At 40.4% G+C, this 17,636-nt stretch overlaps 1 long non-coding RNA gene across 1 annotated transcript in view; it reads left to right on the top strand.

The window, feature by feature from the left end:
- LOC308185493 overlaps positions 1 to 17,144 on the top strand; it is a 19,543-nt gene extending 2,399 nt beyond the window's left edge. Inside the window, exons 1-3 of the long non-coding RNA XR_013943416.1 lie at positions 1 to 5,990; positions 6,151 to 6,210; positions 15,871 to 17,144. The exon at positions 1 to 5,990 is cut by the window's left edge and continues 2,399 nt beyond it. This is a non-coding gene — a long non-coding RNA (uncharacterized lncRNA). The remainder of the gene's footprint in view (positions 5,991 to 6,150; positions 6,211 to 15,870) is intronic.
- The last annotated feature ends 492 nt before the right edge of the window (positions 17,145 to 17,636 follow it).

Below are 17,636 nucleotides of genomic sequence, written 5' to 3'. Positions count from 1 at the left end.
TCAACATGTTTTGCTAAACTGAATGGACAGTCACTGAAACTCTTGGAGGAGTTCAGTTCAGGCTCTTGCAGAGCCATCTGGAAATTACCATCCCTACTGCCTTGTGTGTATATAGCTTCTTTCTGGGATATGCTCTGGATTTATGGTTTGTGGTTCATTGTACGTTCCCCATCCACTCCAGGATGCAATCCAGATGTAGTGCTTACTAAAGTAGATGTGCAAACTTTGGAGTTAAGATACCTATTTGTTTGTCCTTTCTGGCATATCACTAAGATTGTTTTAGAAATTTTAAAACTCTCTGCAAACCATGTTAGGGCGATGTTAGGCAAATGCCTTGTCCTGAACTCCTGTGTCTTTCTTATCCTTGCCAATTTACTGATGCTTACTCTACCTGATGATAAACTTTGACTAAATGACAGCTTAAGAATACTGCCTGTAATTCAAGGAAAATTTCAATGTCATCATTACAGGTTCTAGGTTCTGCCTTTGTCTCGTTCTTTATGTTTGTCACACCTTTTTGTTATGTTGTGACCCAGCTTTCTTTTTACTGTATTAATCCTGAACAGTTTATAAATTTCAATATTGGTGGAGCTGCTTGTAGAGAAAAGTACTATCCAGAGTGTCAAGTAGGAGAAGAATCTGGCCTGAAAATTCTTCTATGCTTTCACTTTGGTATAATGAACCTTATAAATCCTACGCAGCTGACTGAACTATTCAGAATAAATGATACCAAGGTCAGTTTTCAGCAAGATGGCTTCCAGAAGTGATGTGTTTAGAAATGCTAATTCTATTTCCATGCTTAATTACACAAAATATTTCAGAAGTGAGATGTTTAAATAAAAATGGGTGAAACTTTTTTCCTTGGAAAAGTGTGTCAGTGGCTTAGATGCTTACCCAAAATAGAAAAAAGATGTCTTAGTGTTCTGTATAATAAACTGCTTTCTTCTATGGGATATAGATGGCACATGTACTGAGACACGGCATGTCATAATTCTTTTCCTGTAATTTTATTCTTGTGGTTTAGTCATGGGAAGTAAACTGCTCTGCAATTCCTACCTTGTTCTTCTATTCTTGTGCTATGAAAAACCTACATGTGTAAGTAATCTGTTTCACCAAGACTCATGCATTTTAGATTTTTTATGTATGTGTGTTGATGTCTCACTTTAATTTCAAAATTTGAGAATGAAGGTCTGGGACTTCAGCTGCTTAAAACAAAATAATCCATGAGTTAACCTGATGTGCCTAGTTTAGAAACTTGTCCAGTTTTACTGCTTACACTGTTATTGGGACAGGAGTGGCGGATGAGTTCCATACATATGTTCTTGAAATTCCTGTCTTTAGCAGCTGTTTACTTGACTGTCTTCCTCATGGACAAAGCAGGACTGAGAGGTGCTTTTTCATTGATTTTCATCCCTGCTACTTTGACTGTCCAACCCAAGATTTAAAAGGTTTTTGTGAGAAGAAAATGCAACTGATGGAATTTTCTGCTGCTTAAGAACAGAACAAGGTTGTGTGTATATAGAGCCTTTGACCTCAACTGAAGTACAGGTAAGAATGGTTGTGTCAGCTAAGGCATTGTTCTACGGTTGGCAAGATTTGCCTTATGCTACTGCAAACATCCTTTTTGAACTTAGACAAGTAGCTTAAGCTGTGCAGGTGTAATGTTCCCATTTGTAAACTGGAAGCAGTATACTTCAGCAAATCATTAACCTGTATTAGATTGTGAGATATATTATACAGCGACATGTTCAGATCTGTGGTGGTGAGGACCATATGGATTTCTAAGCTGGTTAACCAGGACTTAACTTAAAGTCCACTCATGTAGCTTACAAAGCTACTTTTTACATATTTTTTTTTTTAACTTTATATTTTAAATGTATGGGGAGGTTGGGATTGCGGAGTACCAGAAAAGATGAGAATTAGCAGAATAAAACAATAGGTATAAGCACCTTATGAAAAAATGTAGTTTCTCTGTGTAGAAGTAAGAAAACTCTTTATGAAGATATCAGCTACAAGGTTAGCCTTAATGTACTCTTCATATATGTTGGGACCATAACTCAAATTTTCCAGGCTGTTTCTCTACTTGAAGCCTTTGTAATGAATCCTAGAGTTCAACCAAATTAATTTTACCTGAGTACAGCACAGTAAAAAAGAAGCAACACACATTATCTTTGTTTACATATCCATTTTTGCAGTGTTCTTTTCTAAAAGGTCTATTGCGAGTGCAAAACAAGGGGAAAAAATCAGAATGGGAATTGTTTTCATAGATTAGGATTTCTTCAGAGTTCCACTGGAAAAAAAAATGGATTTGAATTAATTATGACCCATTATAAGTTGTGCTTTGTGCATGTGCAGTAAATTCATAACAAAAGCACTGCGCACATAACATCTTGTTGATAATAAAGACCATTCAGTGCATCTGGTCAACTTTGTATCATATCCAGGCAAAAAAATATCCAGATAGTGCATTTTGACTGTACTTAGTAATTTAAATCTGAAATACCTTTGCTGGAATCAGGGAGAACAAGAATTGTGGGGATGAGTGGACTGATAAGGAAAAAGAAACAGATTTTATCAATGATTCCATAAAGGGTGAAGTCAATAATTAGTTTATTGCAACAAATGAAGTCATGTAGTGTGTTTAGCATTATTTTTCATGTTATATAGTTTTACTGTATGTGCTTGAATCTCTGGAATGGTCTTTAGCTGAAAACTTCAATGATAAAGAAATCCAGAAGCAGGAAAAAGAAAAATAATAAGTGCTGTCTAAAGGAATTGTCAGTCCATACTTATGCCTTAATCTGCTGCAATAGATCATCCTTTAACTTCCTTTTGCTTATCATCCAAAGGGAACTCAATATAAATTTTATACAGAAGAGTGCCAACTTTTTGCCACATGATCAAGATCAGAAAGAACTATCTTGACAGTAGTAATGACAGAAAGCTCTCAGGAAAAGAATGTCACTTATTCAGTAGTGTCTTACGTAGCCTGCAAGAGCGTTCTGTCAAGAACATTAAATAGGCATTTGGAAACCAGAACCTGACCTCCCAGAACTCAGAATGGTATGAGCATGATATACTCAGTCATATCAGTGATTTTAGTGGAAGTGCTCTTGACCTGCTATGGAGTAAAACAAAAGGAACCAATTCCATGACTTCTTGCCTTCCTCATTTCTCCCCATGGGTACACTGCTCCAGCAGACTTGCGGTCCCCATCCTGGGTTCTGTGTTAACTCCTTGTGCAAGTCTCAGCTGGTAGAGGGCTCTGAAATCCCACTAGGACACACACACACACACACACACAAAATAAAAAAAAATAAAAAATAAAAAATAAAAAATAAAAAATAAAAAATAAAAAGAGAGAGATGTGCTGCTAGAGCAGAGCAGGAGCCATGGTTCTGGAAGGAAACCCTCTCTAAAAACCCCAGCAGCAGGGCTGAGATAACATACTGGGTGTCAGTTGCACAGAGAACAAAGCAGCATGTGCATGTGTTAAAGAAGGGCAGTGTATAAGGGCTGACTAGCTACAACGAGTGAAAGGTTAGGCGGTCCTTGAACAGGAAGCTTTGTGACATGTTAAAAGTAGCAGACAAAAGGACTAGGGTAGAATGATCAGTCTGACATGTAATTGCTGGTGAGGAAACTGTATTATGGTATAGTTACGGGTAACTTTGTATTTACTGAGACCAGGCTTTATACTTCTGAGTGATGCAACCGGAATGCGCAGAAAATTGGGGGCTGCTGGATTCACCGTCTTGTCTACCAGAAATAATGGTGCTGCTTATTTGTGGCACTTGAAATAAGATAGTGTCATTATTATTTAACACAGACACTTAGTACTTCTCAAATCTTCTAGGACCTAGAGCCAGAAAAGCTTAGTAAATGAAAGCGGCTACCAACTGCAGTGAACTGGCAATATATGCTGTATATCTGCAGGCTCCATGGGGAAGAATATACCTGCTGGTTTTATGGTGTGTGTACAAAGTAATTTCATCATGTGCTGCAAAGGAAACCACTGAAATGAACCATCTTTTGCCAAAGACATTGCATCTGCACTGTAAGAAGCACCCTCTGAGGACACTCACCATGAGCTCAGGAGCAGCCCTTATGCTCAGGCGCTTGCCACCTATCTTTGCCTAAGCTTTGTTGTCAAAGATAAACAGTATCTCTATCTAAGTAATGTCAACTCTTTGGATCTGTGTTTAAACAGCTTTATAAAAAGTTACCTCTTGGCCTTCTATGTATGTATGTATACGTGTGTGTGTGTGTGTGTGTATATATATATATATATGTATATATATATGAAGTTAAGGGAATTTTGCCAGAACCTTAATGAGAGCATATTTAGTGAGTAATAACAGAAACCACAGAAAATATATGTGCAGGAGACCTATTGTTAACGTACCCTTGGGCTAAGATGTCTTAAGTTTTATAGAGAACTCATCGTTAGTATAGGTGAGGATATAAGACTTATGAAAGAGCTGATCCTAGCAGAAGTGAGTGCATCTGAACTAGGTCCAAAGAGTGTGATCTGGTGTACATTCATGTTGAGAGTGCATTTCCTACGTGTGTAATGTAGAGCTGAGACTTGCTCAGCATTTTCTGTCTTCAAATGTGCAGATGTACCTGTAGATGTCCCTTCAAACTAGAGCCAGGTGCAATGTACCATGGACTTAAGACAGCACTTATGTGGACTGTAAAAGGCTTGTCTGTCCCTATTATATCTGTGTATATTAACCTTGCAGAATAATGAACACTGACATTTTTTCTTATATGGGCTTTTTAAGTTGCTCACTATAAAGTGAAATCTTTGTATGTAAATATAAAGTACCTGTTCCATTTAATTCAATGCAATTAACAGTTCGTCTGCTTTGTGGCACTAAGGATATGACACAGACTGGTTGAAGCCAGAGAATCAAAGATAAGGTTGCAACATTGTCCTTAACTTGTCCTACTGTGCCTTTATTGTCTTCCAAGAAGTTTTTATTTGAGAGTTGAAGCTCTAGCTTGACTTTGGATGTCCTAGATTTTCCAGTGCAAGCTGGTCCCTGAAACTTTTTTTTTTACCTTTTTTTCTTTTTTTTTAAATAATATTGGATACCTCCCTCCTCCCTCCCCTTCTTTGTATTTAAGGTTATTTTTGACCAAACTGTCTTGTTAACCCTGGGGAAAACACTAGAGCTGAAAACCATTCAAGTAATAGTAGCTCAACAACTGGCTCCCCTGTGGATAGCTCTGCAGAATCTGTCTGGAAAAGCTCATACTCAAAGCAAAGTAACAGACTAGTCCCTTTTCTTTGAATTCTTTTGGAATTTTCTTTTTAGGGACAATTTAAGCAAAATGAATTGCAAACAACTGAAATACCAGAGTCAAAACAAGGGTTTCTGGCACAGTAATTAAAATAGAACTTATTTATATAAATTGGGTCTCCTCCTGCAAAAAGAGGATGAACTAATGCAGGGCCTCTTACCCCAAAGCACCTTTAAATCTTCATGGAATTATATTTTTAAATATGATGAAAAATAATGCCACTTTGTTTATTATAGAATGCTTGCCAAACTTGAGCCCTGAAGAACCTGCCAAATGTTAACTTTAAATTTAGTAAGCTGAGACGCTTTCCAAATGTTGTCATACACTCAGAGGGGAGCATGTGCTGTGAATTGTCCTGCATGGGAGATATTAGCAATCTGCTACTACAGTTTTTCAGAAGAACAATTCTTAGGAATATACGATGAAACTGGAGTATTATGTCAGTAACCTTTGGGATGAAAATCTGTTTCCACTTGACTTGTAAAATGTTTTAAAAGAATAATATGATCACTGGTATCTTGTCCTTGTTTTTCCTCTTCCGTTCTTACCCATGCATGAGAAGAATATATATATAGCACAGGAATAATTCAAGAAGGTATATCAAATGAATCAGAAGTGTATAAACTTGTCTGTGGAACATCTCCTTCCATTTTAATAACATATAATATCACAAAGTGCAGGTGAGATTATTTTTTTTTGCCTCTCCTGTCTTTCTCTGCTGTGATTTACTAGTGTCCATGCTTACATCTAATTAATGAAAATTCCTGCTGGTGTGGGTTATTTTAGCAGAGCACATTGAGTTTTATTTTTTTTTAATCTTTTTTTTTTTTTTTTTTTAAGCTCTGCTTCTGATGACTGGACAGAAGTATAACAGCACAAAGCAAGCAAAGAGAGTTGATGGTAAGCTTTGTAATGAAGATAGAGACCATAGCAGAAGCTATCTTCTTAAATTTGAAAAAAAACCCTCCAATTGCATTATAGAAACATAGAATCATTAAGGTTGGAAAAGACCATCAAGATCGTCTGGTACAACTCTCACGCTACCACCAATGTCACCCACTAAACCACCTCCTTAAGCACCATGTCCAGCCTTTCCTTAAACACCCCCAGGGACAGTGACTCCACCAACTCCCTGGACAACCCGTTCCAATGCCTGACTGCTCTTTCTGAGAAGAAATTTCTCCTTATTTCCAACCTAAACCTCCCCTGGTGCAACTTGAGGCCATTTCTATTGCTGGTTACCTGCGAGAAAAGGCCAACCCCCAGCTCCCCACAGCTTCCTTTCAGGTAGTTGTAGAGAGCAATAAGATCTCCCCCAAGCCGCTTGTTCTCCAGACTAAACAACCCCAGTTCCCTCAGCCACTCCTCACAGGACTTGTGTTCCGGGCCCTTCACCAGCTTCGTAGCCCTTCTCTGGACACGTTCCAGGGCCTCAGTGTCCTTCTTGTAGGGGGGGGCCCAAAACTGAACATGGTACTCGAGGCGCAGCCTCACCAGAGCAGAGTACAGGGGGACGATCACCTCCCTGGTCCTGCTGGCTACACTGTTCCTGATACAAGCCAGGATGCTGTTGGCCTTCCTGGCCACCTGGGCACACTGCCGGCTCATGTTCAGGCGAGCATCAATCACCAACCCCAGATCCTTTTCCTCTGCACAGCTTTCCAGCCACTCTGCCCCAAGCCTGTAGCGCTGCATGGGGTTGGTGTGGCCAAAGTGCAGGACCCAGCACTTAGCCATGTTGAACCTCATCCCATTGGCCTCTGCCCATTGACCCAACCTGTCCAGGTCTCTCTGCAGGGCCTTCCTACCCTCTGGCACATCGGAGGCTAGATAGGAAAAGGTCATGCCTACAACAATCGGAGGGAAGATCTTTTCAAATGAAATGCTTCATGTTGTGCCTGGTCTGCAGAGGAGGCTAGATTTGAGGCATTTTTTCAAAAGCTGCATCAGTTTGGGCCTTTGGTCAGCTCCAGATGGTGTTTTGAAGATTCTGTTATGGGAGTTGCTCATATATTTGAAAGAGGAGGAAACTTTAATGCTCTTCTGTATTAGCCTCTACCATTCTCTTAGCCTCCCTTCTGCAGTCTGATCCTTTGATCAGTATGACTGAAGCAATGTTTTCACCTCCCTCTTCCAGTGAAGACAGCAAAGCTGCTTTCCCTGGTCAGTATGGTGAAGACTTTCCCTTTGAGAACCCAGGTTTGGAAAATATATACAGTTCACAGCAGAGAAAACTATTTTCCTTTCCAGAATGCCTAAGGATATTGCTATGAATACAGAGTCAAGTGCTGTTCCTAATAAAATTTTCATGATACAGAAGAACTTATGACTTGCACATTTTGGAACTTACATGTTTGTGCTCGAATTATTGCAGTTGCTATCTAAATGAGGGGTTATGTTTGTGTGTATCTCTTTTTATTTTTAATGAAGACTAGTGGAACATGCACTTTGGGAATTTGAGGCAAGTGACGGGTTTCATGTCTTGGCATGATTTGTTTAATCCAAAGACGTTTTGCTGGAGTAAAGTAAAGACAACGTGTGAGTGAAAATAAAGGGCTCTTCTTTTCTTCTCCTATTAATGGACAAGATGATACAAGGATGATAGGATGCAGCTGTTGGAAGCAAAATAAAGCATTCTGCCTAAATTCTTCTACTTTACTGCATTTGTGTTGCAAAGGTGCTCTAACTAGAGAGGCAAATATAGTAAACACCTCATACTTTTTGTCATGCATCTAATTTGTGAAAAAGCAGACTACTCCCAGCTGCTGTGCAAATGCAACAGGAATTAGACTCTGAGACCAACCCCTTTTGGCAGACTGTTGTTTGTAGGATAGTTGGAAAAATAGATTACTTTGAATGCTGGACCAGTGCTAGTGACATTAACTTGCCATGGTTAGGTGCAGTGAAAAACAAAAGAGCATAATGTATTACAGTAAGCATGAGGAAACATACACTTCTTCCTGAATGGTTGAGCAACTCAGTACTTTGATGTGACAGCAGTGTCCCCATCCACATCTTCAGGGCCCAGTCAGGCCACAAGGTTTGTCAGCAAAGTCATGTCTGTGGCCCTATATAGTACCCTCAGTAATAAACAATAGCATGAGAAGGTGAAGTATGGGAGAAGCGCTGACAGATTTACTGATTTGGTATTTTGTTTTGAATAAAACATTCCTTTATCTTAGATCATTCTTGTGTCTTTCCAGAAGCACACATATTACATGTGGTCCACTCAGAAAGAAATTAACATCAGCTTAAAAAAAAATAATAAAAACTTAGAAAATAAAATTTCCCCACTCCCCAGAGAAGCAGAAAGAAATTATTATTCTCAGTAAAACCTCTCTGTGCATATCCCACCTTTTATTTTTCACACATTAGTGGTTGGACAGGGAAGAAATGCTTATTTTTGTAGATACCTCAGTAGACAGACATTGTGTGACTTTGATGTTAAGGAATTATAAAATGGTTGTTAGAGCTATGCATTACTTTGCAGCCATACCAGCCTCTCCTTTAAATTCCTGAAATAAGGCACATAAAGAAGCATAATTTGGCTCTCTAAGATGTTTTTTACTCTTCCATTGCTAGAAAGATTTGAAGACAATCAACCATTCAGTGATACCAACAGTACTGGGACATTTAACTTTGCAAAACTTACATCGTGCATATGTAACCATTTGTCAAATAACTGCTGAATGGGATGTTGGTGAGAGATTACTAAGAATAAAAATATCTTTAGATAGTTACCTTGACCTAATACTTTAGATGTACATTTCAACACTGGGTATTTGTATTGTACTGAGAGGGGATCTTATTAATGTTTACAAATATCCTAAGTGTGGGAGAAAGAGGTATTTGGCCAACCTCTTTTCAGTGGTTTGTGTGGACAGGACAAGGGGCTGTGGCCGCAGAATTGATCACAGGAAGTTCTTCACCAATGTGCAAAATAATTTCTTCACAGTAAGGTTGACGGAGCACTGGAACAGGCTGCCCAGGGAGGTTGTGGAGTCTTCTTCTCTGGAGATATTGAAGGCCCATCTGGACGTCTACCTGGGCAATCTGTTCTAGGGAACCTGCTTTGGCAGGGGGTTTGGACCCGATGATCTCTTGAGGTCCCTTCCAACCCCTACAATTCTGTGATTCTGTGATTCTGTGATTCTGTAACCCTGGAGAAAATGATGGCACAGTATCTTTTACTGAATTCTCTTGAAGGGGTGATATTCTTTGAAAGTGGGAGATTTAGTGTGCCCTATCAAGTATTTTTGGTGATAAAAGGAGGTACAACAGAGAAAACTAACGACTTTATATTTCATGGGGAAAAAAAAATAAAATTCTGGGCAAAAAGCTCATACTCTTGACTTATCTTTATCTCTGGAAATAAACTGATCTGAGAATATGACAGTCTGTTTATGCTGATATGCCGTTTATACTGTTAGACTGTTTGCATAAGCTATTGTAGAATTTTGTTTAAGAAAAAAATTTCCTTTTGCCATGACACAGTACAGCATCCTATTCCCAGCTTTCCACTGCTCTCTCCTGATATGGAAAAAAAAATGTTCAGACTAAATGCCACTTACTACAATGGTCTTCAGTTTTAGAGTCCTTTGAGAGGCAGGTCCAAACTCTAGCATTTCTGTTGATTTCATTGATGCATATATACATCAGGGCTACTGTATGCTGTACATTATATTGTCTATTATCCATATCCACTCCCTTATGGATGTTTTCAGTCTGGATGTTGAATGGATTGCTAACTTTGTACCATCTTGCCAGCCTATCATTGTCTTTTTCTACTTTTGATCTGCTTGGAAAATCCACCCTGTCTTTCATGGATCAGTTCAAAAATAGAACTTACAAGCTCTGCAGTCTATTTCCTTTCCATTGGTGAGACTGGCAAGCAAAAGTAATGCTAGCATGGGAGGATAAAATATTTAATGCATCTTTCAAGAGGAACTGTAGCTCCTACCTATTTATACTGTCTGTTACAAGACTTGAGATTCTTTTTAGAGATTTTGAACCCTACTTTTTGATGTATTTCTTGGCAAACATCAGGTATGCTACAGAGGTTTCTCAGCCTTTAACTCATGTTTACTGTATTGTCTCAATGGTGTTGGCAGGGTCAACTGAGCTTAAGAGCTGTTCTAATAACACCAGATCAACTGTTGTGGGTTGAAGCAGCATGTGTCTCTACAGGCAAAACAACTACTCATGTAATCATACTTACAGGACACATTGTAGTAATAGCAATGATGATGATGGTGGCAACTGTAATAGTAACATGAACTGCAGTATTGTACGGCAGCTCTAACTAAGATCACAGAATCATAGAATCATCGAATATCCCGAGTTCGAAGGGACCCATAAGGATCATCGAGTCCAACTCTTGACACCACACAGGTCTACCCAGAAATTCAGACCATGTGACTAAGTGCACAGTCCAAACGCTTCTTAAACTCCAGCAGGCTAGGTGCCATGACTAGGTCCCTGGGGAGCCTGTTCCAGTGCGCGACACCCCTCTCAGTGAAGAACGCTTTCCTGATATGCAGCTTGAACCTTCCTTGTTGCAGCTTGACACCATTCCCTCGGGTCCTATCACTGGTCAATAAAGAGAATAGATCAGTGCCTGCCCTTCCACTCCCCCTCGCGAGGAAGCCATGATGAGGTCTCCCCTCAGCCTCTTCTTTTCCTAGCTGAACAGGCCAAGTGACCTCAGCCACTCCTCATGTCTTCCCCTCTAGGCCCTTCACCAGCTTCGTAGCCCTCTTCTGGATGCTCTCCAATACTTTCACATCCTTTTTGTACTGTGGTGCCCAGAACTGCACACAGTACTCGAGGTGAGGCCGCACCAGTGCAGAGTAGAGCGGGACAATCACTTCCCTCAACCAACTAGTAATGCCGTTCAGGATACAGTTGGAACTCCTGGCTGGCAGGGCACACTGCTGGCTCGTATTTAACTTGCCGTCAACCACAACCCCCAGATCCCTGTCTGCAGGGCTGTTCTCCAGTGTCTCGTCGCCCAGTCTGTACGTACGGCCAGGGTTGCCACTTCCCAGGTGCAGGACCTGGCACTTGCTCTTGTTCAACTTCATACAGTTGGTGATTGCCCAGCTCTCCAGTCTGTCCAGATGATCATGACCCTGATTTTTTAGCTATCCAAATCAACAGTGGAATGCTTTTCCTGATGACTTTAGAGTCTAAATATGAAAGACAGAATAAGGGTGGGAGATTAAGTCTGTTATCCACCTCTGGTACAAATGGAAAACTGAGATGCAAAGAGTTCAAGAAAAACATCCAAGACCACACAGGAATTGTGTAGCATTGGACCAAGAACTGCATCTGAGTCACTCTGGGCCCAGGCAATTCAAGTCTGTACTGTATCCCACTGCAAAAAGTAACTGAGAAATGTAATGCATGTACATGTTAGCAGAGGATTGTTGAGCAAGAGATAGTAAGGAATTACCCTGGACTGTTAGGTATTAGCTAGAGAGTTTCATCTCTATAAATGGTCTAGCTCATCCCTGTAGACTTAAAAGTACAAAGTAAAATAAAAAGAAAGCTTAAGCACTGAGTTCTTTTTAAGTTATTCTGGTCATTTGACGTAAGAAAAAAAAAATCTTCCATTCCCTTAGAAAGCTGAATAACTGCTATTTGTACTCCGCGTATTGGAGAAAGATTTTGCTTTTGGAAAAATGCTTAACTCGGTATTTGTGCATGTATAGTTGCATTAATGTGTGCATTAATTTGTATTTAATATCCTGACTTTTTCCCTTATGTGTATTTTTTTCTCAGAATTTGCTTAGAAATTTGCATATATAGTGCTGTATTTTATTGTTTAATTCTGCATATTTTTTTAATTTTACCAATGTCTTTAAATTCTTATCTAGCTTCATGTACCTGTGTTTTTGCTGAATAAGCACTTAAGGACAAAATGCAGCACTGTGTCTATGATTGATAGCAAACAGCTTCCAGGCAATGCAATCATTTCATTGACCTCCAATGACTTCAGGTGCAGAATTATAGCTCTTGGCTGAGTACAGTGTCAATGCTTATTTAGGTGCAGTGACTTATTTAGGAGTAGAGGTTAAATGACTGGTGATTTTCATATATCTAGACATAAATCATATTTCTTCCTAGCATGTTGTAGAAAGAAGAAGCAGAAAAGTTTAATGTACTACTATTTTTTGCATGCCACTTAAGTCCTCTCATTTCTGACCTGGGTTATTGTAAACATTTCTCCAAATTCAGGGAATTACCTCCAAGTTCTCTGTACAGCAGTTTCTTTCTGGTCTGATTCAGCCCAGGAAAGAACAGATAACCTGATAGGAGTCTGGAGCAACTTGTTGCACAGAGTATTACCCATCGGCTGCTTTAGAGGGACTAGATGGGACCCTGACCCATGGCTGAACTTGGTCTTAAGAGAATCCTCTCTTGATTAAATCCCCAACTAGTTAGGAAATATTACGTCCAGGTTCCCACTTAAATCTACAGTCAAAAGACTGAAGAGAAACAAGGAGTGAAGGATATTATCACTTATCAAGGGAGAGCGAAAAAGCAGGGGAACAAAACATTTGTAAAATTTGACATCCCACTTTTGAAGGAATTTCAAAAGGCAGATATGCTTGGTGAGAGCTTTTTCAATTCTATTTAATGCCAGTACATTGTAAGATTCTATCCTTCCTAGGATGAACAAACTTATCTGTTTGGCATACTGTTTTCCAGAGCTAGTTTTCCAGTTTAAATAAAAATTGTGAAGATCTGTCTTCCAGGGAGAAGTTAATGCTCTGCATAATCACTTATCCTCAGTCCAAGCCCATGACCTGTTTCAATTAATCAAGAACTTCTAGAGAAATCTAATGATGTACATTTGGCTGGAGGTCAGCCTAGGTGAACACAGTGATCCCTTCTGACATAGACAAAGAGTCTATGGACTCTGCTGGATAAAGATGTGGCTGTTAAAAAGGTCTGTCTGCAGCTCCACATTAGTCTTATCTAGATGTCTAATTTAATGTAAATGAAAACAAGTGAATGCTGGATGGCAGAAAAATATAACATTTTCCCCTCTTCTGGATGGAGTACTGTCAGTGTAACAGAAACCATCATTTCCTTTATCTCATAACAGGAAAGTAGGACTTGAATCTCTGCTCTTTCATGTCATGAATAATAAAGGAGTAGAAAGGTAGAACCAGGTCTCTTCTTCATGACAACTGTATATACACTACAGCTATATACTATATATAATATATATATTCTATACGTGATAGCTGTATATACTATACTATACTATATTACTATAGCCAGTAAAATGAAAATATAAATTGATATTTTTGCAGCAGAGACAGATACTGAAAGTATGAGACCACTTTTTAGACAGGCAATGGCATTTGCAATGGTCAGTAAACACACTGACATTTCTACAGTAACATACCATACAGCACATGTTACAAACAGTAATAGCATGAGCTCAGCCTGGCCACTATGGTAAAGGATAACAAAAAAATGTTTTTAAAAATATATTAACAGTAGGAGCAGCACCAAGGAGAATCTCTATCCTTTACTGGATGCAGGGAGGGAACATGACTACTGAGTAATGTCAGGAAAAGGCTGAGGTTCTCAATTCCTTCTTTAGATCTGTCTTTACTAGTCAGACTACTTATCCTTAGGGTAGGAGTCTGGGATGGGGAGCAAAAGAAACCCCCACAGTTCAGGTGGAAACTGTTAGAGACCTCCTGCTCCACCTGGACTGTCACAAGTCCATGGGGCCAGATGGGATCCACCTGAGGGTGCTGAGGGAGTTGGCAAATGTGATTGCCAAGCCACTTTCCATCATCTGTCAGCAGTCATGGTCATCCAGAGAGGTTCTAGATGACCAGAGACTTGCTAATGTGACACCCATCTATAAGAAGGGTAATAAAGAGGACCCAAGGAACTATAGGCCTGTCAGTCTGACCTCGGTGCCAGGAAAGGTGATGGAACAGGTCATCTTGAATGCAATCAAGCAGCATATGTGGGACAACCAGGGGATCAGGCTCAGTCAGTATGGGTTCATGAAAGGGAAATCCTACCAGACCAACCTCATCTCCTTCTATAACTGGGTTATCCGCCTGGTGAATGAGGGAAAGGCTGCTGACATAGTCTACCTAGATATCAGCAAGGCCTTTGACACGGTCTCCCACAATATTCTCCTGGAGAAGCTGGCACCCCATGGCTTGGACAGGCACTCTCTTTCCTGGGTTAAAAACTGGCTAGATGGCTGGACCCAGAGAGTGGTGGTGAATGGAGTGAAATCCAGCTGGCGACCGTCACCAGTGGTGTTCGCCAGGGGTCGGTGTTGGGGCCCATTTTCTTTAAAATATTTATTGATGACTTGGATGAGGGAATTGAGTGCACCCTCAGGAACAAACTGGGGGGAAGTGTCAACCTTCTGGAGGGTAGGAAGGCCCTGCAGTGGGACCTGGACAGGTTGGGTCGATGGGCAGAGGCCAATGGGATGAGGTTCAACATGGCTAAGTGCTGGGTCCTGCACTTTGGCCACACCAACCCCATGCAGCGCTACAGGCTTGGGGCAGAGTGGCTGGAAAGCTGTGCAGAGGAAAAGGATCTGGGGGTGGTGATTGATGCTCGCCTGAACATGAGCCGGCAGTGTGCCCAGGTGGCCAAGAAGGCCAAGAGCATCCTGGCTTGTATCAGGAACAGTGTAGCCAGCAGGACCAGGGAGGTGATCGTCCCCCTGTACTCTGCTCTGGTGAGGCTGCGCCTCGAGTACCATGTTCAGTTTTGGGCCCCCCCCCCTACAAGAAGGACACTGAGGCCCTGGAACGTGTCCAGAGAAGGGCTACAAAGCTGGTGAAGGGCCCGGAACACAAGTCCCATGAGGAGCGGCTGAGGGAACTGGGGTTGTTTAGTCTGGAGAACAAGCGGCTCGGGGGAGATCTTATTGCTCTCTACAACTACCTGAAAGGAAGCTGTGGGGAGCTGGGGGTTGGCCTTTTCTCGCAGGTAACCAGCAATAGAAATGGCCTCAAGTTGCACCAGGGGAGGTTTAGGTTGGAAATAAGGAGAAATTTCTTCTCAGAAAGAGCAGTCAGGCATTGGAACGGGTTGTCCAGGGAGTTGGTGGAGTCACTGTCCCTGGGGGTGTTTAAGGAAAGGTTGGACGTGGTGCTTAGGGACATGGCTTAGCGGTTGATATTGGTGGTAAGGGGATGGTTGGACCAGATGATCTTGGAAATCTTTTCCTTTCTTAATGATTCCATGATCATGTATGTTAAAGAGAATGTAGGGACTTTTTTTTTTTTTTCCCAAATTCTTTTAGCAAGACTGAATCTCTAGCATTAGAAATTCATCTCTCTGATCTGCAGAAATAAAAGTGGTTGTGCTCACAGGAGTACAGACACCTCTCCTGTGAAGTACATGCTATTCAGAGCACCTTATGAGAATAGTGACATGTTGGTAACAGTATACAACTCATCTCCAGAGATGAAACCATATCTTTCTATTCCTTTGATAATTAAAATGTCAGTACATTTGCTTTGCTTAAATGTAAACAAACCTCTGATTTACCTGCAGGAAGATGACTCCTGAAGACAACTGAAATGTTGGATAAAATTTGAGCTGGCAGAAGAAGGAAGATTTAAGGAATAGATTGCTTGAGAAATAATTCTACGTCATATGCTATAGATTTGTTTTAGATTGTTAATTTATACCTTTACTTCATTTTTTGAAATTCCTAGAAATCAATCAACTTGTAAACATTTTAGGTGTGCCATGTGGAAGAAAAGCGTCCTCCTCAAGTTACTGTATTTTTTATTACAGGGTAGTATCTGTTTTCTGCTGCACTAACAGCTTTTCTACTTTTAAATTTTGAAGTATCTGTCCTGTGTAAATATCCGTTAGGAAATTAGAATTCCAATCTATACTGCACTGTGCTGATACTTAAACATGAATCATTGTCCAGAAGTCTAAATAAACAAATGGCTACGTTTACGGTCTAAAATCAAAAGAAAACAAATACAGTCTAGAAAAGAATTGCTCTTACATTACTGATGGGAAATGGAGGCAAAGCAAGATTGAATGATTTGACATAGCCAAGGTCATGCAGAGAACCTGCAGCAGCTATTGGCATTGAATTGCAACCTCCTGGCTGCCAAACTTGACTGCAGAACCATCATTCTTTTAATTATACCTTCTCTTCTTAACTCTTTCATGTAAGTAGATGTCAGAAGATGTCAGAATGCCTCCTTTATCAAGCACTTTTTTTTAAGAAAATGTGTCAGATCTAGGATATTTCCTGTACTTTCCCCTTTAATGAAACCTCCCCTACATACCTCCCATACAGCTGTTCTAGAAGACAGTTATGCACCAAATGGCCCCCTCATTTCTTCTCGCTACCTTTTTCCTAGACACCTTGCTGCACAGCAGTGCCAACATTCAGATTTTGTGCATTTCTGGGCAGATGTTAGGACTGTAAAGGATACCTCTGTGTAACGGTGGATTTTTTGTTTTGTCTTTACAGAGCATGGAGACCACATCACCTCAATATCTCACAGCACTTAACTGGTACACAGGGTGATCTTGCTTTTTTCGCCCCTTGCCAACGCAAAAGCAAGAAACATAAGTACACAGCACTGTACAACATACAGTTTCATTAGCTAAACTTTTTTGACCTTTTGTTTGCAGTAAAATGGTGTCCTTCACTGCAGCTGAGAAAGACGGAAAATTTCATTTGCCTAGTCTCTCTGGTGGAGTTTATGTTGTGCTATGTGACCTATTTATACTCTTGTGCTATTTAGTTTATACTATAATTGCTCAAATAAATCCAACAAGCAAGAGAGAAGAAAATAACCTCTTTTTCAAGGTGCACTCCCTTTCTTGTATTGTGCATGTAATTGTCATGTATGCTGCATGATCAATGTACAACCCATGTGAAAGCACAGAGGACAGAATAGATAGAGGCATCCCCCTTCCTTTGCTAGGATTCAGGTTCCCAGGGAGTGTTGGTATCAGTCTGGACAGTCTGATGTAATTCTACCAATGCAGCTGAAGCTATCTAGGCTCAAGGATTTATTAGTTGTGAATGTTCGTTTTTGTTTTTACTGGGCTAGTGCCAGTAAATAAGTCACCAAAACCACTAGCTGAGTGTCATTTGATAGGAAAAGGCTGGGATCACAAGTAAGCCTTCTGCCTTTTAACAAAAAAAAAAAAAAAAAAAGTGCTGAGGTAAGCAGTGTCAAACCCAGCTGCATCAACATGATGGTGGGAAGACAAATGAGAGCTTTCACTGCTGGATACATGGGATAGAGAGCCCACAGTTCCGAAAAACCTCTTCATATCCC

This window comes from Anser brachyrhynchus (assembly GCF_964034855.1).
Source record: "Anser brachyrhynchus genome assembly, chromosome: Z".
Lineage (NCBI taxonomy): Eukaryota > Metazoa > Chordata > Aves > Anseriformes > Anatidae > Anser > Anser brachyrhynchus.
The sequence above is the reverse complement of the archived record's forward strand: the minus strand, read 5'-3'. Positions and strand labels throughout refer to the sequence as shown.